Here is an 8,749-nt window from a genome sequence, read left to right as displayed (position 1 = left end):
GACATACAGGGACACTGCACAGGTAGGTGACACTAAGCACCGGGGATTACTATATGCTGGAGGGGACCCCATACCTGGATATAGGAGAGACATACAGGGACACTGCACAGGTAGGTGACACTAAGCACCGGGGATTACTATATGCTGGAGGGGACATCATACCTGGATATAGGAGAGACATACAGGGACACTGCACAGGTAGGTGACACTAAGCACCGGGGATTACTATACGCTGGAGGGGACCCCATACCTGGATATAGGAGAGACATACAGGGACACTGCACAGGTAGGTGACACTGAGCACCGGGGATTACTATACGCTGGAGGGGACCCCATACCTGGATATAGGAGAGACATACAGGGACACTGCACAGGTAGGTGACACTAAGCACCGGGGATTACTATATGCTGGAGGGGACATCATACCTGGATATAGGAGAGACATACAGGGACACTGCAGAGGTAGGTGACACTGCAGAGGTAGGTGACACTAAGCACCGGGGATTACTATACGCTGGAGGGGACCCCATACCTGGATATAGGAGAGACATACAGGGACACTGCACAGGTAGGTGACACTGATCATCTGGGATTATTATATGCTGGAGGGGGCCCCATACCTGAATACAGGGGGCACACTGCAAAGGTAGGGGACATAATTTAGGAAAATGATCCTCTGGATAATATATATCAGAGGGACTAAAACTGCTCTAGTCTGGAGCTCATTATGTATAGGGAGCACACTGCACAGGTATGTGACACTAGGTCACCGGAGGGGTTATTATATACTGATGGGAATATACTAATTGGAGACTCGAAGGGGCACTGCACAGGTAGGTAGCACTGAGCACAGGACTGCGTACAATGTCATTGCTGGGTGTTCAGGATTTCCAGAGACATTCCCAGGTTTTGATGTTTAATGTAACTGCTTATGTACTAAGATTATATCCTTTTCCATGTTATGTTACAATCTTGTGTAGTTTTTTGTTGCAATAATATACAGTATATAAACTTGCTGAGTATTTTACACATATAGTCTCTGGGTTGTGTCCTGCAGTACAGCTTTGGTTGCATTTTCTCCCTGCGTTTTCTTTCATACTTCTTCATGCATTGATTGAAGGGATCAGAGTCTTCTTATGCTCTCTAGGTAATCAGGCTGGCTTGATCGGTCTGATTAGGATGATAAACTAGTTTATTTAGTGGCTTGTAAGAATTTGCTTTCAGTGATGGCTTGGCCATTGATATGGAACTACAAGTCCCATCATGCATGGACGTGCAGTTGTGTTTATGCTCCCAAGGAGCTCATTGTGAAATAAATGTATACCTTTGTAAAGGTCACCACATGTTACAATCTGACTGTACAATCACCTTTAGGGTCCCCACACACCTTCCAATTATCGTACGATAACCGCGGGAAATCCAGCAATCGTACGATGTTCGTAAGGTGTGTGGAAGCCGTGCGACCTCTACTAATGTAAGGTCGCACGACTTTAAACTTACGGACATGTTTGAAAACCCGCCGAGCATCGTACGATGTTCGGCGGGTTTGTGGCATGTCCGTACGATAACAGCCGCACGGGCCGGTGTGCGCAAGCGCACACTGCCCGTCCGGCTTTGCGGTGATCGAAAGCCCGCCCCTCAGGGGGCGTGGCTTGCGATCATCGCAAGTACGATCTGCCTATGCAACATAGGCAGATCGTAAGTTTTTTTAAGTACCTTACAACCATCGCAAGACAGAAGTCTTGCGATGGTTGTAAGATGTGTGCCCAGCCTTAGACTTACCAAAACTATGTGAAATGAGGACCTATCCATTCAATCAAGTTGAATCCAATCAGGCAGGCCCTTGCACTACATAGTTGTTGGTAGATCTAAAGGAGATTGTACAATCAGATTGTAACGTGTGTGGTTAACTTTAGTGTGATGTTGTAGGAACATGGCATGCCAGGTCTCACAGTTCTCCAGCTGCCATGATTATTGCAGCACAAAATCAATGTATAAAATCCTTCCTGCCGGCCGTTCTATCCCTGCACAGGCCGTGAACTGCGACACCAGACTAGTGGAGAATTGGTTGTAACTTTCCCTCACTTGGAGGTCGTCACGTGTCATGTGTGTGTGCTCAGCACGAGATATTAAATTATGAAGCCAATATGTTGAACGTATTTGTGTTGTGTAAAAGACATCAGGCACTGTAATATCTTGCTTTACATTAAAACATTCCTGTGCCAAGAAAATGTGTAGACTGCCATTGCTGAAATTCTACTGTTAGCTGCCGGTCTGTCACCTTGATCCTGTGACTTCAGTACTTCTCATCCACTGACCTGTAAGCATGCACATCAGGAGTTCTGACTTCATTCATTGGGCCAATAATCCAGAAAGTATTGAAGCAGTAGGATCAGCATGGCAGCCGGGCAGCTGGCATTTTCAGTAGGAGGTCAGTGAACGCAGCCCAGGTATTTTTGTAACAACACGTTTCTTTCTGTATGATTGTTTTTCTTAAGCTCTCCCTGACACAATGACACTTTCTTATATGTGATTTATCTATATGGAATACATTATATTAGAAGAGAGTATAGTAAACAATTTCTTCTTGGCTTTAGATATAATCAGTCTTTTTTAATCCCATTATTCAAAAACTCTTTTTTTCTGTCATTCTTCCTGAAGGGGAGACGTGTTTTATGGTTGCTGCGTCTTATTATAACAGGCACGCCAATGTAACTGGAAATATGAATATAGTCACAATATTCAGGCTGTTGAATTAATCAAATATATAACTGCTATAAAGGCTTTTTATACATGGAAAGATTTGGGTGTATCTTCGTGCTTTCAGTTTCACTGCGTTCATTGGTCACCAAATAGACAATAGCTGACCAACGCTAATTGGTGGGCCTCACCATCCTTACATATGGATGATAGGACAGACTCTTGGGGAGGAATATAGGACATCTTGTGCATGGGAGATCCCTCATTCTGTTGTTTAGCATGCCTTTGTATCTATACTTGGAGTTTTACCAGAGCCATCCTTCCGTGATATGGTGTCCTGTATCCTTTAGGCCCCATTCACACTGAGCGGCATGAAAATCGCACGATTTTCGGCGCAATTTTACATGTGCGATATTGCGCGACTTGTCGCGCGACTTTTCGCACGACTTTTTCCGATTGGGCTGTATGCAATCAGGAGCAAAATCGCTCGAAATCCGCAGAAAAAAGGGTCATGCAGGAGCGACAAGCTACAGCGACGAGCTACAGGCGATATTGAGCTGTGAGATGTGAACAGCTCCATTGAAAGTCATCTCAGGTGCCAGATTTGATTTAGGGACCATTCATTCTAGCTCGTCCTCTAAAGTGTGCATTGTATCGTTCACTGGCGGGGCAGTCACTGTTTACATTTAAAAAAACAACTTTGTGTGCACTTCATTCAGGTCCCTGCACAGCAACGTGGTGTGATGTGCTGCCATGCGGCAACCTGCAGTGGCATAAAGTGTTCTGTGATAAAATGCACAGAACAAAAAAAAAAAATGCGTTCGCATTTTATCGCAGCGCACTGCGGTATAGTGTGAATGGGACACATAGAAAACAATCTATGTGTCCTTGCGGTGACCTGTGCTGATCTGGTTCTGCATAACCAAGGTCACCGGTAGATGTGAGAATGGGCCTTAAGGTGACCATACACTGTGCAAAAGTCGCACAGTGGGTGCTGCTGTCGGCACCCTTTCGGCCGGCATCCCTTGATCAGCTGATAGAAGGAGCTGGTTGGAAAATCTTCAAACAAACAAGGGCCGGTGGCCGCTGACAGAATACAAGAGGAACAGCAGGGACTCCTTGATCAACGCACTTGTAGTGTTAAGGGAGGAATCTGCTCTATTTTTTTTCATTCAGCCCGCGGGTTGAACGAGAAAAATAGAGTAGCGTATGGCCAGCCTTAAGGTGGCCATACACTTTACAACCATCGCAAGACCTTAGTCTTGCGATGGTTGTAAAGTAATTTAAAAAAACGTACGATCTGCCCATCTTGGACAGGCAGATCGTACTTGCGATCATCACAAGCCCGCCCCCCTGAGGGGCGGGCTTCCAATGACGGCAATGCTGAACAGGCAGTTGTCGCACGTCTTCGTTCACACTGCACGATTCTCGTATGATCGCGGGATTTCCCGTGATTCTCGTACGAGAATCGTGCACTGTATGGGCACCTTTAGTTACCCCGGAAAAAGCATGGCTAAGCATGCCTGCATGTGAATATTGGTGTTGAGCCTTGCCAGTGATTATTAGTTTGTAGCACATAATGATGAATGTTTATTAATTAGGTCAAATGTGAATCGTTTTTTTTAAACCTTATTTACTATGAACCTAAATAATTAGTAAAAATGTCTGATTTAGGAAAGCTTAGTGTGTGCCTGATTTTCAGGCTATGCAAGTTTATAACTGTCCTCCTTCCTTTTGTCAGTCAGTCAAAATGCTGCATACCATAAATATATTGCACTAATGTAAACAGCAGTCTCAGCACTCTACTGCGTAGCCAGTTTTACTTTATTTTACCCCAAAGCATGTTCTTTCCATTGGCATTACAATGATAACGTGATAAAGCATCCGGTTTTGACTAAAAAGGCCCTGTTATTACTGGTTAACCAATATTTACATTTTGTAGGTGAAGGCCAGAACAAACTCAGGGCTATGCCTAGGGGCCGGTTCGTTCCACATGTTCTGTGTATTTGCAAACACTGGTCATTCCTAGGGTAAACTAGGATAAAACTCGAGGTCTTTCAAGATGACAGAGATTACTGTAGAGTGAAATCAGTTGCAGGACATGTCTGAAGAGGATCAGAAATTGTATGTGTAGATAAAAGCGGGCAGCGTAGGCGTGTTCAGCTATTGCATTATACTGACCTCTGCGCTGTGCGTCACTCTGACCTCTGCGCTGTGGGTCACTATGACCTCTTCGCTGTGCGTCACACTGACCTCATCGCTGTGCGTCACTATGACCTCTGCGCTGTGCTTCACAGTGACCTCTGCGCTGTGCGTCACACTGACCTGCGCTGTGCGTCACACTAACCTCTGCACTGTGCGTCACACTGACCTCTGCACTGTGCGTCTCACTGACGCTGTGCGTCACTCTGACCTCTGCGCTGTGCGTCACTCTGACCTCTGCCCTGTGTGTTACATTACTGACCTTTGCGCTGTACGTTACATTACTGACCTCTGCGCTGTGCGTTACATTACTGACCTGGCGGAGTTAAGTCCGGGGCAGGGTAGGGGTTAGGTGGGGCAACTGGTGGCGAATAACTTTTAAGGCCTGGCTAGTAGCTCAGGACTTAAAATTTTGAGCTCTGGTATATATATTGTGATATTTGGGAAACTTAGCACAATGGTAAGCATGCAGGGATCAGTGTCAAAGCCGTTTTTCTTAAACAGAAAGTCTTTATTTCCCATATAGGCTAACAGCCACAGCAATCCAACAAATAATAGCTTGTCTTCAGCTTATCAGGAAATAAAGTTTGCTTATCTTCCGCATAACAACATATATTGGTTCACCATTCTCAGGTTGTCCCACACACTCACATTGTCCCAGTTATTTAATATTTTTCTCTTGCAGCACTACAGCTCTGGCCTCAGGGCCACTGTGTGTTTCCTCCAGACAACCTCAGTAATGTACTAATCTGCACAATTGGTTCCATAACCCGCAGCTCCCTGCTGCCCTGGACTCCACTCTGACTCCTGGGTGGATTTCTCCTGTCTCCCAGGTAGAGCCCTCAACACAAGCCAGTACCCTTTTTGATGAGGGTTGTACACAGGTGCACAATTAGCTAATGGTCGCTACTAAGGGCTAGTTCACATAAGCCACAGTGCGTTCCGGTCCGATTAGGGCCGGAACGCACAGGATCACATTGCAGCCGGCTCAATTTGTTGTAGGGCGGGAGGAGGCGAGGCGGTGCATTAAAGTGAATGGCACCGCAGCCACGCCCTCCGGCCGCAATGCGATCAGCTGCACAGGAATGTGTGGCACATCAATGCCTGGGTTCTGGGCCGGTCAGAAAAAATAGTGCTTGCTGCATTTTTTCTGACCGGACCGCAGGCAGTGATGTGCCTTGCGTTCCCGTGCGGCCGATCGCATTGCAGCCAGAGGGCGTGGCTATGATGCCATTGAGGTCAATGCACCGCCACGTCCCCCCCGCCCCACAACAAAGTGAGCCAGCCACAATGCGATCCAGTGCGTTCTAGCCAGAATTGGGCCGGAACGCACTGTGGCTGGTGTGAACTAGCCCTCAAGCATGGACCCAGGAATGGAGATTTCATCACTCCCAATTCTTTTCAAAATCTTTCAGCTCCAGGATCCCAACTATGAACCAGAAAACCCAGAAAGGACTGAAAAGCCAGCTCTTTCCTGGTAAAAGCAATTGCTTCCTGGAGCCACTCAGCCCCTCTGGCCACATAACACCGTGGTATTGCCATGCAATGCCACAGTATATATTATATATACATACATACACAGACAGACCTGAAGCATCCCAGATTCCCATCTCTTCAACTGCAGGGGTACAGTAATGAAGCAGGGAGCCTGGCAGGTGGTCATGTGAGGTGGATGGGAAGCCTGGGAAACCACAGCCCCGCTCCATCTTAGCTTTCAAGGCACCGAGGACTGCGGCTGTTATGTGAGGAATGTAAGTGGTAAGTGCTGCTGCGCTCTGTATCGCTGAGTCAGTCACAGAGATCTTTGTGATCTCTCCATCGGCTCAGTGACTAAAAACACGATGCCCGCTGTTGCGGTTTTGGTGTTGCACTTAGGATGATTAGGGTGTGCCCAGGCTCACATGGCTCACCCTGTGCGCACAGCTGTGGCAGGCAGATGTCTTGCCAAGTGAGGACATATCTGCCCATCTGTGAACACATTACGGTGCTCTTAGAACCAGTGTCCTCCCTAGCCATTTGTTTGTTGCCAGGGGTTGTTGAGTGATGCCGCCCTCCCCCCCGACTTGATGTCCCACCCAGCTCCTGGGCTACCAGTGGCATCACTGGTTGCCAGGTGCTGGGTGGGACGCCAGCCAGAGCGTCCTAGGTTGCTAAGAGCTGAGCGAGGAGATGTGTTTGGCCCTTACACATCTCCCCGCCTGGCTCTTATCAACTTGGGGTGCTTTAGCCAGAAAGGGGGCGACAGGCACACTGCAAACATTGTGCCATTCTGCCTACCACCCCCTCATGTGACCCAAACAGATGCCGTCCTAGGCAACAGCCTTAGGTTTCCTCATTTAGGGTCGGTGCACACCTAGGCGACACCCCACTACGCAGCCATCGTGCACGATTCTATGCGGATTGCCGCACGGTCAGGAGTCGCCCAGGTGTACACCGATCGCGCTATGGGTGCCATTATTTTCCAATTGCACCCCAGTCGCATCGGGGCACGGTTTCCCGATGCAATTCCGCCCGTGCTTCCTAAAGCAGCCGCGCGTTGTGTATCGCAGAAAAAGGTACTACAAGGGTGTCGCCTAGGTGTGCACCTTAAGGGACATTCCGGCGTAGAACCCACTCCACTCTTCCTTCCAACGTGGATAATGGTTGTTAGCAGCACAGGAATGGTGACAGTTGTTTTGAATGTGTGATAATAAAAACCTTTTATGTTTGGAATCATCCATTATTGCACTGTAGGGCAGAGCTTCTTGGGGCCTTTTCACACCTATGTCTGTGTAGTAACATATATTTACAATATGTGTTCCAACATATCATGTCTAGCACGCAGTTCAGCAAAGACTCCATACTGCCACGCCACAACATCTGTTAAGGTCTCTTTGTCAGCACCCAACCTAAGACATACAGGAGGTTTTTCACTAAGGCTAGGTTCACACCTAAGCGACTGAGCTGGTGAGCTGTTTTCGTGCGGTTGTCACGCGTTTTTGTTTGCACGATTTTGCTTTGAAAACCGCGTGGTTGTTGCACGGTTTTCAATGCATAGAGATGTCTATAGGACCCAAATCGCGCGAACATCCGCCCGAAAATTGCTCCTGTACCTTTTTGTGACTGGCGATTTCTACCGCGCGACAAATCGCAAAGGTGTAAACAGCTTCCATAGACTTGAATGCAAACCTCTGTTTTGTGCGATATCGCACGGCTAAATCTGCGCGATAAATCGCCTAGGTGTGAACCTAGCCTAAGCTGAGCTGGAAAAAAAAACAAAGTGAAGTGTGCCGAAGCCTCTTTGGCTATTCACAGGAGCCCTCTACAGCTATTTTTAGCCATACATCGGCTGCATTCGGCCTGCTTCACCTCCCTTCGGTTTGGCTGAATAACCTTAGCACATTCGACCGAAGGGAAGAACCCATTTGCCTCAGACGATACAATATCTGGATCTGCTGAGGCGAACGTTCGGCAGTTCATTCCCTGCTGTTCACCCCTATTCGTAAAGGGGCCTAAACAGCAGAGAGTGAATATCTAAACTGTCAGCTCAGCATTAGAGGTAGCGAACAGAAATAAAAATATCACTGTAAAAAAAACTCAGTGCGTGGGTCCCCTTCTCAATTTATACTAGACCCTGGTAGGAATGTTAGCAGCGACCCCCGATGTAAAAAAACAAAACAAAACATGGGATTTCCCTACAAATTCATACCACACCCTTTAAGTCTTGTAGGAATTTTAAGGGAGACCCCAATGCCCAAAAGCTGAAAAAAAAAGGTGGGCCCCTAAAATCCCATACCAGACCCTTAATTGGAGCACTGGCAGGGCAGGAAAAGGGGGGGGGGGGGGGGGTGGGGTGGCGCCACCCCCC

The 8,749-nt window shown here is 47.5% G+C and overlaps 1 protein-coding gene across 1 annotated transcript in view; it reads left to right on the top strand.

The window, feature by feature from the left end:
• Positions 1 to 505: 505 nt before the first annotated feature.
• The window catches only part of ARHGEF28 (Rho guanine nucleotide exchange factor 28), a gene marked incomplete at its 3' end in the record, with an annotated part of 59,397 nt that continues 51,153 nt past the window's right edge, over positions 506 to 8,749 (top strand). The window contains exon 1 of the mRNA XM_018558223.1: positions 506 to 568. The remainder of the gene's footprint in view (positions 569 to 8,749) is intronic.

This window comes from Nanorana parkeri, unplaced genomic scaffold, assembly GCF_000935625.1.
Source record: "Nanorana parkeri isolate BGI_ZX_2015 unplaced genomic scaffold, ASM93562v1 scaffold327, whole genome shotgun sequence".
In the NCBI taxonomy this organism is placed as follows: domain Eukaryota; kingdom Metazoa; phylum Chordata; class Amphibia; order Anura; family Dicroglossidae; genus Nanorana; species Nanorana parkeri.
This window is presented reverse-complemented; position numbering and strand designations above follow the sequence as displayed.